Raw genomic sequence first — 17,035 nt, forward strand, 5'->3', positions numbered from 1 at the left:
CTTTTAACGCCTTTACAATGAGGCATCCTGGTATAGTGGACATTGAATCAGGAGACCCATTTGGTTTGTGTCCTGGCTTCCATTATGCTTTGCACATAATAGGAGCTTAACAAATGTTAACATGACTACTTGTTAGGTGACTATGGGCAAGTCATTAAACTCAGTTCTTCAATTTTCTTTCCTCTATAGAATGGGGGAGGGGGGAGGAGCCAGTAATTTTTGCCTAGCTCTTACAATACCCCAACATACCACACACGTGTACACGCACACATACACCAACAACCTGGAAAGGCACCAAATGAAATGTGCAAAGCATTGTGAATTCTGATCAAGAAAAAGTCACCATGAATCATTTTTCCAGCCTCAAGCGGCATAGGAATAGAAGCCTGCAGACAGTGGGGTGGGAGCTAGCCAGGAGAGCCCTGCAAGAAAATTATGAGAAGAGCATCCGTAAAACGGGGAAAATGATAACTACCTCAAGATTATTGTGAGGAAAGTACTTTGTAGGTAAGTAGGAAGCTGATCCTTAGTAAAAGAGAGCAGTCACTGACCCCTTAATAGGAATTATTTCCCAATACTTAATAAGCTGGACTGAGGAAATAGGAGTTTTTAGATGAACATCAGAATTAGTTTTGGAGTGGTGGTAAGAGGAGGGGATTCTTTTTCAGCTATGGTTTGGAATGGACGGCCTCTGATTTTACTTCCAACACTAATTCTATGATCCTGATCAGGCAATATAGACTCTGCCTTAAGGTTAATGATGTGCAGGGTATGAGTCAAGTCCAACTCTGCCCTCTCCATTTCTTTAATAGTGGTATAGGGGTAAAAGTGAGACCAGTGCAGAGTTGGGTTGCTAAGCCATTAGCTTTTTGGGGTAAAACCCCATTAAATGGTCTACAGAGAATACAATTCAATAGGCATTTGTTAATTGCTTCCTATGTGCAAGGCATTGTACAAAGCACTGAGGAGGTAGACAAAATGAATTAGCCCTTCTACTCTACACTGATAAGTAAATACAACATGAAGAAGGAGCAACTAACAACTTGTGAGATCAAGAGAGGTTCACATTGGAGGTGATACTTGAACAAAGTCTTGAAGAACCCAGGGTTCCTACGGCATAGGTGAGCACTCTGCTTTGGAAGAGTAGGGAGAAAGGATATTTCAAGTACTTTAATTGGGATGTGCAGGGTATGAGGCAAGTCCAACTCTCAACTGGCATGTTGAATGCATAAAGGAAAGTAATGGGAAAACTTGGAAAGGTGAACTCAAGCTGGCTTGTGAAAGATATCAAATGCCATTGGTGAGGGGTTTGTATCTTAACCAAGAAGCCAGAGGGACCGTTGAAAATCCTCAAGGCAGGTGTATAAAGGATGGATTGGACAAAGTAAAGATCAGGAGCAGAGAGTAATTAGGCTATCACAATAGGCTAAATGTATTGGAATTTTATTAGGAATACAGGTAGGAGTTCATTTATCAAGTGCCTTTTCCACTCGTCACACTAAGATATGAAATATTGCTTAAGACAGTTCTCGGCATCAGGGTCTTTATATGCCGTTAGACAAACTGGAATAGAGCTTCAGAGGAAGAAGATCAGAGGTCTTAAGCCTGTAGGCCTAAAGCTGACACTGACTTCTTTGGGTAAATTAAAAGTGAAATGTCTTAAAAGCCAGTAGGGGAATGGAGAAGGGTGTCTAACACATCACCTATCTTTCTTCCTAATTCCTAGATCTGCACAAGGTGTCTTGATAAGGGCTGCTTTGAAAGTCTGAGCTGAAGGTAAAGAATGACATTGAAGGGTCTTTGCTTTTTAATAGCAAGCTCAAAGCTCCATTCTCTTTTTCCTAGCCTTCCCATCTATAATGCAAGCAGCCCGTGATTAAATTATCTTATTACATTAATATCTGCAGAAGCAGGAAAGTAGAATGAAAAGGGCCAAAGGCCTGAATCCCTCTTGAATAGCCTAAGGCTCAGACTTCACATACATCTGAGCAATTCTCTTTGGTTCAAATGAGGCTGATAGCTCTAGTCTGTGCTCAGAAGAATGATTTCCCTACAGTGATGCTTCTGTAGTTAAAGAAAATGTCTAGTTGGGGTTTCAAACTGAAGTTGTCTCTGAGACCCCCTTCATTTTCTTCCTTTTTTTTTTCCTTTTTTTACATTGCTCTAACTTCCCAATTACATCTCTCTCTCTGTAGAACTCTCACAACAAGTACAGTCAAGCAAAAGAAATCAACATATTGGCTCTGTCTGAAAACGTAGGCCTCATTCCTTACCACTCCTTAAGACCTCTGTACCAAGAGGCAGGCTTCACAAACATCAAATCTTGTGAAGTCATGATTGGCCACTGCGTTGCTCAGAGCTCTGAAGCCTTTCAATGATTTTTTTTTTCTTTTACATTATTGTGGTAATCATATAAATTGTTCTCCTGATTTTACTTATTTCGATCTGCATCAATTCAAACAAGTCTTAAGGTGTAATAATGGTCTGTTACATTAATTCAAACACCATGATTTGTTCAGCCATTCTTCTAGTCCAGGGTTGGGGAACCTGCCACATATAGTCCAGGCCACATATGGCCCTCTAGGTCCTCAAGTACAGCCCTTTGACAGAATCCATGTGGCTCTCTAGGTCCTTGAACGTGACCCTTTGACTGAATCCAAACCTTTGGATTCAAAGGGCCATACTCAAGGACCTAGAGGGCCACATGTGGCCTAGACGCCACAGGTTCCCCACCCCTGCTCAATGGGCACCCACTTTCCTTCCAGTTTTCTGCTACTACAAAAGATGGTGGTGTAAAGAATTTTATAAATGTGTAATCTTTCCCTCTGTCTTTGACCTCCTTGGGCTCAATGCCTAATAGCGGCATTGCTGTGGTATGTGGTCTAAATGGATTAGTGGCTTTTCTTAGTTCGGTTGCAAATTGTTTTCCAGGATAACCTGATGAATTCATAGCTCCACCAACCTTAGCACAGCTGTCTTCCCATAGCATTTCTAACCTTGACCATTTTTGTGTTTCATCTTCTTTGCTGCTCTGGTTGGTAGTTGAAGTACCTTAGAGTTGAAAACAATTTACATTTGTTTCATAAAATTTGCATTTTTCTTAATCAGTGATATCCAGGCCATTCTTTAATGCAGTGATTAATAGTTTGCATTTCTTCTTTTGAAAATTGCCCATCCAAAAAGAAAGCAGTTCTTGCAAGAATTACAAACCATTAGCAACCATATAAAAGAATGCTTCAAATCACTAATAATGAGAAAAACACAGATCCAAACTATCTGAGGTTTCACCCCATATCCAGGGGAAAAAAAGATTCAAATAGTGTTGGAGGGGTTATAGAAAAACAGGAACATGAGGAACACTAATGTATTATTGGGGGAGCTGGAAATTGGTTCCATCAGTTTTTGGTTTTTTTGGTTGAGGCAGTCAGGATACTTTAGGGTCACACAGCTAATAAGTGTCAAGTGTCTGAGGCCATATTTGAACTCAGGTCCTCCCTGACTCCAGGGCCGGTGTTCTATCCAGTATGCAACCTAGCTGCCCCCAGTTCCATGATTTGAAAAGCAATTTGGAATTATTTGAAGTGACTAAAATGTCCCTGTCTTCGAGTTAAATATTCCCCCATTAGGCATATCCCCAAGGAAGTCAGCGACAAAAATAAAGACCCCATATATACCAAAGAATTTATAGTCACACTTTTTTGTGGTAGTAACAAACTGGAAATAAGGTAGATGCCCAATTGATTAAGAAATGGTTAAACATGTTGAAGGACAGAAGTATAATAGAGTATCACTCTGCCATAAACAATAATGAATGTGAAGCATTTAGAAGCATAAGAAGACTTATATGAACTGATGCATTTGAATGGATCTTCTACCTATGCATGATTTTGTAACATCCTCAATTGGTCAACTGGAAAATATTGGTTCACTGAGGTATACAGATCTTTCAAATGTTGGCACATTTCATTACACAATCTCAGAAAATCACATTCATTACTATCGCCACCAATCTCATCAGAAGAGTTGTTAAGTCTCAGGAAGCTGTCAAGATCACAACGATGAATAATTTTCCAAAATTTTCCAAAATTCCCATTTTTGCTCAAAAGGTCAAATTTTCTCATTGGCAACAAATATTGTCAGTTGTTTTTCCTTGAAATGACAGGCTCACCTCATTCATTTTTTAGAAAATATCTGCCAAATATTCTTCCAAATAACCATAATTTGTCGGTTCTTTCAAGTAAAAATGGTGTTCCATTGAGGGGAAAGACAGTTCAGCTCACAACTCAGTCACATAAGTGCTTTTCCTATTGATCATCATCGTCATGATGATCATACTTTGGTAGAGAGCCAGAGCATGTTTTGCGTTTTGTTGCTCTTCAGTTGTTTCAGTCATGTCCTACTCTTCCTGACCCCATTTGGAGTTTTCTCAGCAAAGATACTGGGGTGGTTTGCCATTTCCTTCTTCAACTCATTTTACAGATGAGGAAACTGAGGCAATCAGGATTAAGTGACTCGCCCAGGGTCACACAGCTAGGAAGCGTCTGAGGTCAAATTTGAACTCAGGTCTTCCTGACTCCGGCCCGGTGCTCTTAATCTCTGCATTTGCATATGTCATCATGCAGAATATTAAAAAGCACATACTCAGACTCAACATCTTAAAAAAATTAATTTTTGTTGCTTCATTAAGAACATTCTTAAATGAAGCTAGCATTTTTATTCTTAATGTGAGTGTGTCGTGGTGAAGAACACAATGACCACTAGTATGTTTTGGTGCCACTCTCTTGATTTGTGCTAAGACACTAGTGGTTTTAGCCACCATGGCTTCTGTGCCTTCAAGGCAAATGTCCACAGAGTTCTAGGACAAACTCTGAGATTCAAAAGGTTATTCGACACTTTGGATGTTTCAGCATCCCTTGTGTTTGTTGCCAAGTACTCACATAAAGGAATATGATTTTCAACACTTAGTTGGTGCTAACACTGGATGAATATAAGCAAAACAGCAAGTCCGACAGTGGTGCAGCTGATAGAGGGCCAGGCCTGGAGTCAGGAAGATTCATCTTCATGAGTTCAAATCTGGCCTCAGACACTGCCTAGCTGTGTGACCCTGGGCAAGTCATTTAACCCTGTTTGCCTCAGTACCTCATCTATAAAATGATCTGGAGAAGGAAATGACAAACCAGTCCAGGATCTCTGCCAAGAAAACCCCAAATGGGGTCAGGAAGAGGGGGACACAACTGAACGACAACATCAAAGACAAAAACATAATTACATAGATAAGATATTAACTCAGTCTTCATATTTGAAGCCAAATCTTTAATTCACAGCTCATGTAGCCTCTGGAAAATTCTACCGTGCAGTCAAGAGATAGAGTGCAAAAGGCGAATGAAGTCTTATCATTATTAGCAAAGATAGTATTTACCTTACAGAGTCCCCGAAAGGGTCTCAGAGCCTCTCAGGGGCCCACAGACCACACGATGAAAACTGCTGCGTTAGAGGAACCAAAATGTTGTACAAGGCCCTAAACTGTCAGAAAATACAGAGGGATAAACAGAAGTCCAGGCATGACATGGTAGCTAGAGCTGGTCTTGGAAATTGGAAGACCTGTATTCAAATTCTGCCTGATATGTACGACCTATGTGACTCATTTCAAGTGCCACCTTCTACACGAAGCCTTTCCTAAGCTCCCCTCCCTTCCACAACTATATAGACACGTAACACACACACACACATATATAGCTACGTATTATAGTTACATATGTGCATGTACGTGTATATGTATGTATGTAAACAGGAGCTTTTACAAAAGAATATTTACTTCAAAAGGCATAATCATAAATACACAAACTTACTCTCCCCAACCCGTAGGAGACGTAATTCTCTTTCCCACTTCGGTCTCTGGGGAAGAGAAAAAGATTGATCAAAGTTTAGTTCAGTCCCATAGAGTACAATCCCACTTCCAAGTCCAATAGCCCCATCAGGCTCAGGGCTGAGGCCCAGGTACCTTGGCTTCTCAGGGTTTCCACGAGGGCGGGTGCACTGCACCACACTGCCCACGATCCTGGCTCCAAGGTCACCATGGCTTGAACTCCCAGGCACTGTGGGGATCACTTCTGGCCATCTGAAGTCGAAGACAAACAGCACAAAACATAAACACTCCCAGGCCCATTTCTAGAAATTGAGATAAAAGAGAGTAGGAAAAGAAATCCATCCCCTACTGGTACTATTCACGGCTCCCATGCTGGGCAGAGGAAATAGAAGGCACAGAAAAGAGTACAGCCAAAAAGATGGCGGAGAGTAAGGGGGACCGAGAAGGCAAAGGCAGCCAGTCAGTTGCGGCTACCCTCACCTGTATGGGAGGAGATGCAGCAGGCTCCAGACTAGACAAGATAGGTGTGCTCAAAGGCTGACCTGAGTATGCATGTATGTATTATGCATGTGTGTGCGTGCGTGCATGCATGCATGCATGTGTGTATAGGTATGCATATGTGTGTATATAATGTATACATACAACATGTATGACACTATATAATCTATGTGTATGTGTGTGCATGTATACTATATATACACTATACCATATATACCATATAGCATGCATATGATTATTTATTTATTTACACACACACACACACACACACACACACACACACACACACTATACTATACCACCCGGTAGTATAGTAGGTTTTCTATATGTAGATGTAGTGGGTATTACAGTATGTGTACATGGATATATGTCTATACGTATGATGTACTATATAGACTGTATATTACGTTATGTTAGTAGATACAGGAGATACAGTATGTGTGCATTTATGTATATATACACACACTATATGACAGGATGGTATAGCAGGTGTTAGAGTGTGTGTCTATAGGCATTCACGTATGTGTGTATGTACGTATGTACACAGGTATATACGTACACGCCTATATACACGCACTCTAACACCATGTACACCTGCCTCTCTACCTGTATCATATCGATCAGACTGTCTTGCCATGCTACCATTACTAGACAATACTACCATGCTTACCATAATATAACAGGAATAAACACATATACATGCATACACACACATATTTTAAGTGTACATCTGACATGTATAAGCTATGTATGGTGCATGTATATGTAAATATGTGTGTAATTTACATACAATTTATATATAATTGTGCATATATGCGTATGCATACACATGTACACTTCTCCCCATTTGAACATAAACTCCTTGAGGGCAGGGACTTTTTCCCTTTTGTATCCCCAGTGCTTAGGACAGTACCTGCCGCATCATAAGCTCCTAATTAAATGCTTGTTGACCAGCTAGTTGACCCTGAACAAGTCTTTTGACCTCTCGGCAGAGCAGGGGCTGTTCCACATCAGGACAGGGAGACTCCTTCCTAGTATTCCCCTACATGAGTGAATCCCAGATCCACACGAGGAACATGAGTTAACATCGATGCATCAGGGGCCTGTACCGGCCTTAGAGTGCTCAGCTTTGAGACAGTTTGTGTTGAGTGCACCTCCAGCCTTGGAGGGAAAGAAAAAACGGAGACTAGTGTGGGGAGCAGGGTAAGGATCCCGGTGCCGCTGGGTGAGTTTCAGGTGACTATTAACAAGGACACTAAGGTACTCAATACCTGATCCTAAGAAAGGTCACCAAACTACAGTTCCCAAAAACCCCTCGGGTGCTCGCTGTGAGCAGTCGGTCTGTAGAGCTTGCCCATCCACCAGAACACAAACGCATCCTTCCTGCAGAGACCCTCCAGATTGCAGTCCTCAGGAGGCTTTGACTAATGCCGTTAGTAATCTGATGGTTTAGCTCTCCTCCTTGGAAGAGCAATTCTCAGGCACTATCAAACACGAGCAAAAGAATAAAATAATTTGTAAGATGAGGACCTGGGAACTTGTTTGCCCTCGAAGTTTTCACAGGATTATAGCAAGCACAGAATCTCTTCTTAATGAGAAGGGTCAGGAGGGAAAGAGAAGGAAATAAGCACCTACTATGTGCCAGACACTGTGCTAAGCACTTTACAAATATATCATTTCATCTTCACAATGACCCTGTGCGGAAGGTGCTGTTTGTTATTATCCCCATTTTAAAGATGGGGAAACTGAGGTAGACGAGTAAAGTGATTTTCCCAGAGTCACGAAGCCAGTGAGTGTCTGAGGCTGCATTTTGAACTCAGGTGTCCCTGACTCAACGCCCAGTGCTCTGTCCACTGAGCTAGCTGCAGCATCATCATCGTCATCATTGCCAATAACAACTAGTACTTATGCAGCATTTTGAAGTTTGTTTGCAGAGCACTTTACATATAGAACCTCATTTGGCCCTCATGACCACCCTGTGAGATAAGTGCTAGCCCCATTTCACAGATGAGGAAACTGAGGCCGAGATTAAAAGATTTGCTCAAGATCTCAGCTCAGTAAGCGTTTGAGGAACTTAGAGCTTTCAGACTCCACGTCCGGCACTCTCTCCACTGTGCCATCTAGCTTAAGCTGCCTTCCTCCTCCCGAGCCATCCAATCGTCAGGAAAAGTAGAACTGGGGGAAAACCACTTCCTTCTTTCTCTTCAGAGGGCCAGTCCTTCCTTCTATAACTTCCTCATAAAGTAGATTCCCTAAAAGTCAGTTGATTAACTGTAGAGGAAACAGCACCAGGCATCTGTGAGTTACCGTTCTCGCTCTCTGCTAGAAATCTTGTAGGTCCTTTTAGGGTGGTATCAGTTGATGAGTGTCACTGTGGGCCCAGACAGTAGCTGGAACAGAAACCGCTGCCGCCCCTGCCCAACATCATGGAAAGGAGTGAGGGGTGGGGCTCAGCTGCCAGAACAACATGGCCCCCTTTTTTCCTGGGGTGGTTCTTTCTAGGTTCTAACCAACACATAGAAAAGGCTAGTTGTTTTGTTTTTGGCTTTGTAACCCTAGGGAACGGGTGGGGAACTTGTGGCCTTGAGGCCCCATGCGGTCCTCTAGGTCCTCAAGTGCAGCCCTTTGACTGAATCTAAACTTCACGTGTAAAGTTTGGATTCAGTCAAAGGGCCACACCTGAGGACCTAAAGGGCCTCACCTGTGGTCTAGGGCAATGCCTTACATGTAATAGAAGAGTTTATTAAATGTTTGTGGAAATGATCGTCTCAAACTTCTGCAGTTGGGAGGGGTTGACATAGGTGGCTCCTGAAGAAAATTTTCTGGAGAATATGGATAAGAGTCACACAAGATAGAGAAGTGGATGGGTTGCAATTTATACCAGTGGGGAAATCCTCATAGTGACAGGATCACAGATTCATCTATGTATTGTTAGTGATTGTCCTTCATTCTCAGAAAAGGACCAAAATGACATCACAGGGGCAGCTAGGTGGCGCAGTGAGTAGAGCACTGGCCCTGGAGTCAGGAGGATCTGTGTTCATATCTGACCTCAGACACTTGACACACTTACTAGCTGTGTGACCTTGGGCAAGTCGTTTAACCCCAATTGTCCTGCCTTCCCTCCTCCAAAAAAAAAATGACATCACTATGTTGGGGTCAAGGTACGGTGTGTCCGACTGTGGCTGATCAGACCAATACAAGCTTGGAAGGTTCTACCATAGGTCAGGCACAAACAGTCCATATGAACATTTTCAGTGGAGACGGCTCTAAATTTACCATCTCCTGTGTCTTTCGAGCTACTGCAATTCGGCTTTGCTCACAGAGCACAGCACTTTCTTTAATGTGGGCATGCCACTGCCTGTTAGGGCATCTAGATGGTGCAGTGGATAGAGCACCAGGCCTGCAGTCAGGAAGATATCTTCATGAATTCAAATCTGGCTTCGCACACTTACTAGCTGTGTGATCCCGGGCAAGTCACTTACTCAACCTTGGTTGCCTCGGTTTCCTCATCTGTGAAATGAGCTGGAGAAGGAAAGAAATGGCAAACCCCTCCAGCATCTTTGTCAAATAAACCGCACATGACTGGACAACAACTTATTGCCTATAGTTTTCCTACAAAACTCTCACCTCTCTGGGCCTAAATTTCCCCAGTTGTAAAATACTAAAAGTCCCTTTAAGTTCTGACTCTGAATGACGTTACTCAACATTTCTATACTCTAAGGACCACACTACAGCCCGACTCTCAATGCAAGAACAGGATGTGTTCCTATCTCCAAGGGTAACTGGCTAGTACAGTAGATAGAGAGCTAGGCCTAGAGTCAGAAAGATCTGAATTCAAATCCAGCCACAGTCACTTACTAGCTATGTAAAATAAATATAAATATAATAAATTAACATAAAAATAAAATAATTAAACAATTAATGTAATGTAATGATATATTAAATATAATAAAATAATGAACAATATATGAATAACAATAATAAAATACTAAAATAAGCGCACCTACCTCCCAAGGATGCACGATGTTTGGCACGCAGTAGAAACATAATAAATGTTTGCTTCCTTCCTGCAGGCTTATCCTTGGATTTGGGTCCTGTCTTGGGGTTCTTAACCTGGAGTCTGTGACTTGTTTTGTTTTATATTTTAATAACTGTATTTCAATATAATTGCTTTCCTTTGTATTCCTATGTATTTTTGTGTGAATTTAAGAACATTCTTCTGAGAAGGAGTCTATAGGCTTCACCAGATTGCCCAAGGGGTCCATGACACACAAAAGATTAAGAAGCACTAATTAGATAGATGTTATATTTCAGTCTAAGATATACACTTGGGACCTAAAATTGGAAAGGAACAGAGGATCATAGACTTAGAACTGGAAAGGACCTCAGAGGTCATCTAGTCCTCCCCACCTTGTTCAACAGATGCAGAAAATGAGGCCCAGAGAGGGGAAATGACAAAAGATAATTGTGCAATGTTCTTCTGAAATCTTCAGGAGTTCAGTTCAAGGAATTCAGCTTGGCATTCTGCCAAGCACATGCTTTATAAAGTAGTGATGGTGCAGCATAAAAAACACTGAACTCTGACCCAAAAGATGTGCCCTGAGCCCCAGTTCTGCCATCGCCAAGTAATTTCACACCTCTGGCCATACTTCTGGTTTTTCTCATCTGTATAATGGGGCAATTGGCACTAGATCGGGGGCATCAAACTCAAATAGAAATGTGGCCATTAAAATATGTATGAGGAAACCTGTAGTCACATATGGACTTAGAAAGCCACACATTAATATTATCTATGTTTTATTGCATTTTTTATTTTGTTAACTATTTCTGAATTACATTTTAACATGGTTTCAGGAATACCTGGATGTAGCCTGCGAGCAGCATTTTGACATCTCCAGAATACATGGTCTCTAAATTTCCTTCTAACTCTAAATCTGTGAGGCAGCCAGGTGGCTCAATGGATAGAGTACTGCCTGGAGTCAAGAAGACCTGAGTTCAAAATCTGACCTCAGATTTACTAGCTGTGTGACCCTGGGCAAGTCACTTAACCCTGTATGCCTCAGTTTCCTCATCTGTAAAAGGGGATAATAATAGCAACTATCACCCAGGATTATTGTGAGGACAAAATAAAGATAATATTTGTGAAGAACCTGGCATCTGCATGGAAGGCACTAAATCCGTCAAACAATCCTTTTCTTTGTTTTAGAAAAGCAAAATTGTCTACACTCCTTGATTCCTGTTCTCTCCCATTTACATTTTTTTTGCCCAAAAAGTGACATTTACTCAAAGTAAAAAAAAAAAAATGAAGGGTAGATGACAAAGGTGCCCATTCATTTTTGCCCTCTTCTCCTTCCAGTTCCCCTCCTTCCCCCACCATCCCAGGGAGCAGATGGTGGTTGTTCAGTTGTGTGTGGCTCTTCATGACCCAATTTGGGGTTTTCTTGGCAAAGATACTGGAGTGGTTTGCCATTTCCTTCTCCAGCTCATTTTACAGATGAGGATTAAGTGACTTGCCCAGGGCCACACAATTAGTAAGTGTCTGAGGCTGGATTCAGTCTTTCCAACTCCAGGTCCACCCACTGTAACACCTAGCTTCCCAAGGAGAGCATAGCTCTGGTTAAAATCAGGTGAGAAAGCTCCTTAGATGAGGTCAGTGATGCTGAGAGGCATATTTTCAATGAAGGCATTATTTTGAACGGTCTTCATGTCCTCTTCTGTCACCATATTGATAGCCACACTCTTAAAACCAAAGCACCCCCATGGTCAATTCTATGAATATAGTTCTCCCAGTTGATGGAGAGATCTTAAATAATAACCAAAGATACTTGTCACACATCAGCACCTCTAGACAGTAGGTCAATGGCAGTAAGTATCCAACTGGAGCTTCCCCCATGATTACATCATGTTCTTTTTGGTCAATGTCTCTACACATCGCATAGCCAGAAAAATGGACATGGATTCTCTTGGTCAGCCAATCTACTGATTAAGAAAGAGAATAGCTTGGATAATAGCATTTCATTCACATTTACGTAAAGCTGACAAGATCCTTTCAATGTCAGCTCCTCCTTCCTGACTAGACTCCTGATAGTATTCCTGATAGACTTCTGAGTCACTTACAGCCCATCTGAGGACATGGTGGCCAATAGGAGAACCACCTGAGTATTTCCCACTGAGTTTCTGGAATATTTCATAGATCTTGTCCTTAAAACTATGGTTTAACATTTCATCAGCTTCATCCAGGACTAACATCTTGATATATTTAGGAGATGTTATTGTTTTTTCTTCATTTTCAAAGAAAAATGACATCACAGGGTTATGTCTTGACTCCTGCATAAATTGGATTTAATGAGGCAGATTTGCACAAAGTCATCAACCTCACCCTCTCTGCCAGAGTCATCAAAGTCCAGTGTCAAGACAAAAGTCAGGACAACTGGCAATGGCCCAGGTTGCAGTGGATGACCTTGGCATCTTCAGGGTCTGACCAACTTTGAGGTCATTGGAACAGATTATTCTCATCTACCCATTCCACCAAGAGAAATCTTCACATGCTTGGGATAGACACTTTTCTAATTCACTGAAGGGTTTGTGACCCATCGGTTACTCTCAGATTAGTTTTGCCTGTCTGCCAAGATGGTTTCCTGGGGTGTGGTTGCTGTGCATGTTACCATTTCTTGGAGCCACATATGAAAGTGAAGTGACAGGTGGACACCAAAGGTGGATGAACAGCCCTTAAAAGGGCTCAGCACGTCCCTCACACCAGAGGTGCTATCCATTCAGGGGGCATCAAGGTGACACAGTGGTTAGAGCACCGGGTCCGGAGTCAGGGATACCTGAGTTCAAATCCAGCTTTAGACACTCACTAGCTGTGTGACCCCAGGCCAGTCACTTAACCCTATTTTCCTCTATTTAGGAGATAGGATCACTGGTTAAAAACATGGTCTGGGGTGCCTATAAAGATGTGGGGAGCTTCCATCTGCAACTTTTGAACCTCTGCCTGAACATATATTTGTTCCTCCAAAGCAGGCGTGGCATAAGGCACCCATGGAGTCTCCCAGTGCCATCACTCTTTTGGGGCGGGGTGGTATTTGTGGACCTTTAAGTCCAGTTCCATCTGTTGCAAAATGGAAATGGCAAAGGTTATTCATCATCCCTGGTTCCAGTGTGGGCTTGAGCAATCATATCCTAACCCTTGGTATAAGGAAGTATTATGTGTTGCTGGGTGGCAGGTGGCTTCTCCAAACCATATATACCACAAAGGAGAGATTCTGAAACAGTTCATATCATATCATCAAAGATATCCACAATCTACAATCCACACGTTACTCTTGATGGGTCCATCCCATTAGGGCCATTGACTTCCCAACATGATCCTGGGGACTAGCCCTCCACTCACTTCTCAGACCCTTATAATCTGGCTTCTGTTCACTCCAGTCAGACTGCAACTGCTCTTTTCAAGATTACCAACAATGTCTCAATGGCTTAATCCAATATCCATTTCTTTGTTCTCATTCTATTTGTCCTCTCCAGGTTTTAACACTTCCCTCCTCCCTCTTGCCCTAGATTGTACTCCCCTACTCAATGAACCTCAATGGTTCCCTTTTACCTAGCACCAAATATAAACTCTTCTGTTTGGCATTCAAAGCTCTTTACTTTCTAATTGTCTCACTTATTACTTTTCTCAACTCATTCCACCTGAACTCCTCGCTCTATATAAGCCTCCTTGCAGCTTCTTACACACGACCACTTCCTGGAATGCTTTTGTACTGGTGGCTGTGGACTGGGATTAGCTGGCTTTAGTTTGCCGACCCTCACCTAAAGGAATGTCTGTTATATCACACTTGACAAGCCGTCATCCAGCCTCTGCTTAGAGAACCATCTCCCCCTGCAGGTGGCTCATTCCAGTTTGGGACGGCTGGAATCTTTAGGAAGCTTTTCCTGACATCAAGCCTAAATCTGCCTCTTTGCAACTTCCACCAATTGCTCCGGGTTCTGCCCTCTAGGACTACATGGAAGGTATGAAGGAAAAGCATTCCAGACTGGGGGGCCAGGGAGTGAAAAAGGATGGAGATGAGAGATGGGTCATTGTGTGCAATTTCTTATTTAAAAAAGGAAAAACTATCCTTAATTCACAGCTATATAGAAACAGGTTATGGGCAGAATTTGGCCTGCAAGGGGTAGTGTGCTGATCCCTGCTTTAGGGTACAGGTTGGACTATTAGTTGGCTGCTGAGATCCCTTCCAATGCCTAACTGTGATCTCTCTCTCCCTCTCCTCTTTCTCCCCCTCTCCCTCTCTCTTCTTCTCTCTACCCCTTTCTCTCTCTCTCTCTATCCCTTTCTCTCTCTCTCTTTTCTCTCTCTCTCTTTCTCTCTCTCTTTTACTTTCTCTCTCTGTCTTTCTCTCTCGCTGTCTCTCAGTCTCTGTCTCTCTGTCTGTCTCTCTCTCGTGCTCTCTGTCTGTCTCTGTCTCTCTTGTGCTCTCTCCCCCCCCCCTTTCTCTCCTTTCTCTCTTTCTCCTACATCTGGTCCCCATCTCTCACATCCTCCCTTCCCTTTTTCCAGGAAAACAGAAAGGAAAAAATAAAGCTGTTTAAACAGCCCAGATTTGGAAAAGGGAGGGAACAGAAGAGAAATAATAACACCAGATCTCGTTTTAAACCAAGACCCCCCTTTTTTTCTATCTGTCCTCCCTCCCATAGATATCCCTCTAAACCTGTGGTATTAAAGTCAAATTAGAACAGGGGCACTAGCATTCCTAAAGATCCCTATGGGCTACATATGGGCAGCTAGGTGATGCAGTGGATAGAGGGTCTTCCCTTCCTGGAATCAGGAAGACCTGAGTTTAAATCCAGCCCCAGACACTTACTACCTGTGTGACCCTGGGAAAGTCACTTTATCCTGTTTGCCTCAGTTTCTTCACTTGTAAAATAAGCTGGAGAAGGAAATAGCAAACCACTCTAGTATCCTTGCCAAGAAAACCCCATATGAGGTCACCTCAGACACAACTGGACAACAAATGGGCCACGTATTGGTTTAGGAAACCACATATTAGCATTATCTAGGTTCTGTTGTGTTTTTATTTATTTTGTTAAATATTACCCAATTACATTTTAATCTAATCCCACCACACAAGGAGAGTTGCTGGCCACAGGGGCACACGTTTGACACCTCTATTCTATGCTATACCTCTCTCCTTGAAGTCACTGGTTGACAATAATATTATCAGTCAATAAGCATTTATTGAAACACCTATATGCCAAGCACTACACAAGATATTTGGAATACAAAGACAAATGTGAAGGAGTCTCTGCTCTCTGGGAATTTGCATTCTGTCCAGGAAAATATATACTCGTTAAATAAATACAAAATGTGTGAAAAGTAAGTACACTGGGGGAGTGGGTGGGGGGCGGGGGGGGCTAGTATTGCAAGGGACACCAGAAGTTGAACAGATCAGGAAAAACCCAATGGAGCAGATGGGGCTTGAGCTAAGCTTTGAAAGACACTAGAGATAAGATGATAATGAAGCATTCATCTCTTCATCAGAAAGATAGGGGATTTGGGTGCAAAATATTGCATATACTCTTGCAGATACAATTACTATCCATTGTTTTTATTTAACTACTTTTCTTGGTTATTAATGAGGGTCTAATTCTGCATTTGTGTGTGTGTGTGTGTGTGTGTTAGCAGGAAGAGATATCCTGAAATGACTATTTTTTTTAAAAGGGATCAATAAAACTTTTGTAAAAGGTTGTTAGACAAGAAGACACACAATCCTCTCTTCCTTCCCTCTGGGATGGAGCTGGGAAGGGATTTTTAGCCCTTCTCCTTTATCCCCCTGTTACCCCATTCTCCCAACTTAACTCCCTATTTCTTCAGCCCCAAGACTACTGTAAACTGTTTCAAGTGAAGCAATTAAAGACTTTGCATGAATGGTTCCCAACATTTATTCAACCATAAGAAAAAAACCAGCTCAGAGTAGCTCCCTTCTCTCCCCACTACCTTCCTGTTAACTTTCTACTGTCACCACCCAAGAGATTCATTGTTTCTCCTTCAAATATTTATGGTGTTAGAATTTCAGGGTTTTAAAATTTTTACTTTTGTAACAATAGTTTCAATAGCATCTCCTACAGAGACTATGGATACTGTTACTTTAAGAAAGAATGGAATCTTAGGACATCGCAACTGAACTGTTATTTTGAAGTCTCTTTTAACCTGTAATTGTTGGAGAAAGACTGAGGACAAAGACAAAGCACTAAGAAAACTTCTTTCCTGAGAGACTGAGCGGTTTAACTATCAAAGAGGGACTGAATTTAACTCTTTTGTCAAGAAACATTAGGAAGAAAGTTCTTGAGAAAAGACTACAGCTGCCATCCTGAGAGAATTAAATGATAGGTGTGTGTTTCCAGAGTGACGGTTAGAGGTGCCTGTGGCTGTGATCTTTCTTAAACTGATGCACTGTAAATAATAATCTACGTCTTTATTTTGTTGTTTATTACATCATTAATAAATTGCATAGCCAGTAACTTTCATGTCGATTTAAACCTATGAGATTAAGGAATGTGTGAGAAAAAGGAGGGGAAAGAAGTGGGGAGAAGCTTATGGGGAAAGATCTTTTTCTCATTTATTTAATAAGTAGTATATAAGGGCAACTAGGTGGCAAAGTGGCTTGGAAT

At 41.9% G+C, this 17,035-nt stretch overlaps 1 pseudogene; it reads right to left on the reverse strand.

Moving 5' to 3' along the window:
- Nucleotides 1-12,004: 12,004 nt before the first annotated feature.
- Nucleotides 12,005-14,217, reverse strand: LOC118846959 (annotated as a pseudogene).
- Nucleotides 14,218-17,035: the final 2,818 nt, after the last annotated feature.

Source organism: Trichosurus vulpecula, chromosome 4, assembly GCF_011100635.1.
Source record: "Trichosurus vulpecula isolate mTriVul1 chromosome 4, mTriVul1.pri, whole genome shotgun sequence".
Taxonomy (NCBI): domain Eukaryota; kingdom Metazoa; phylum Chordata; class Mammalia; order Diprotodontia; family Phalangeridae; genus Trichosurus; species Trichosurus vulpecula.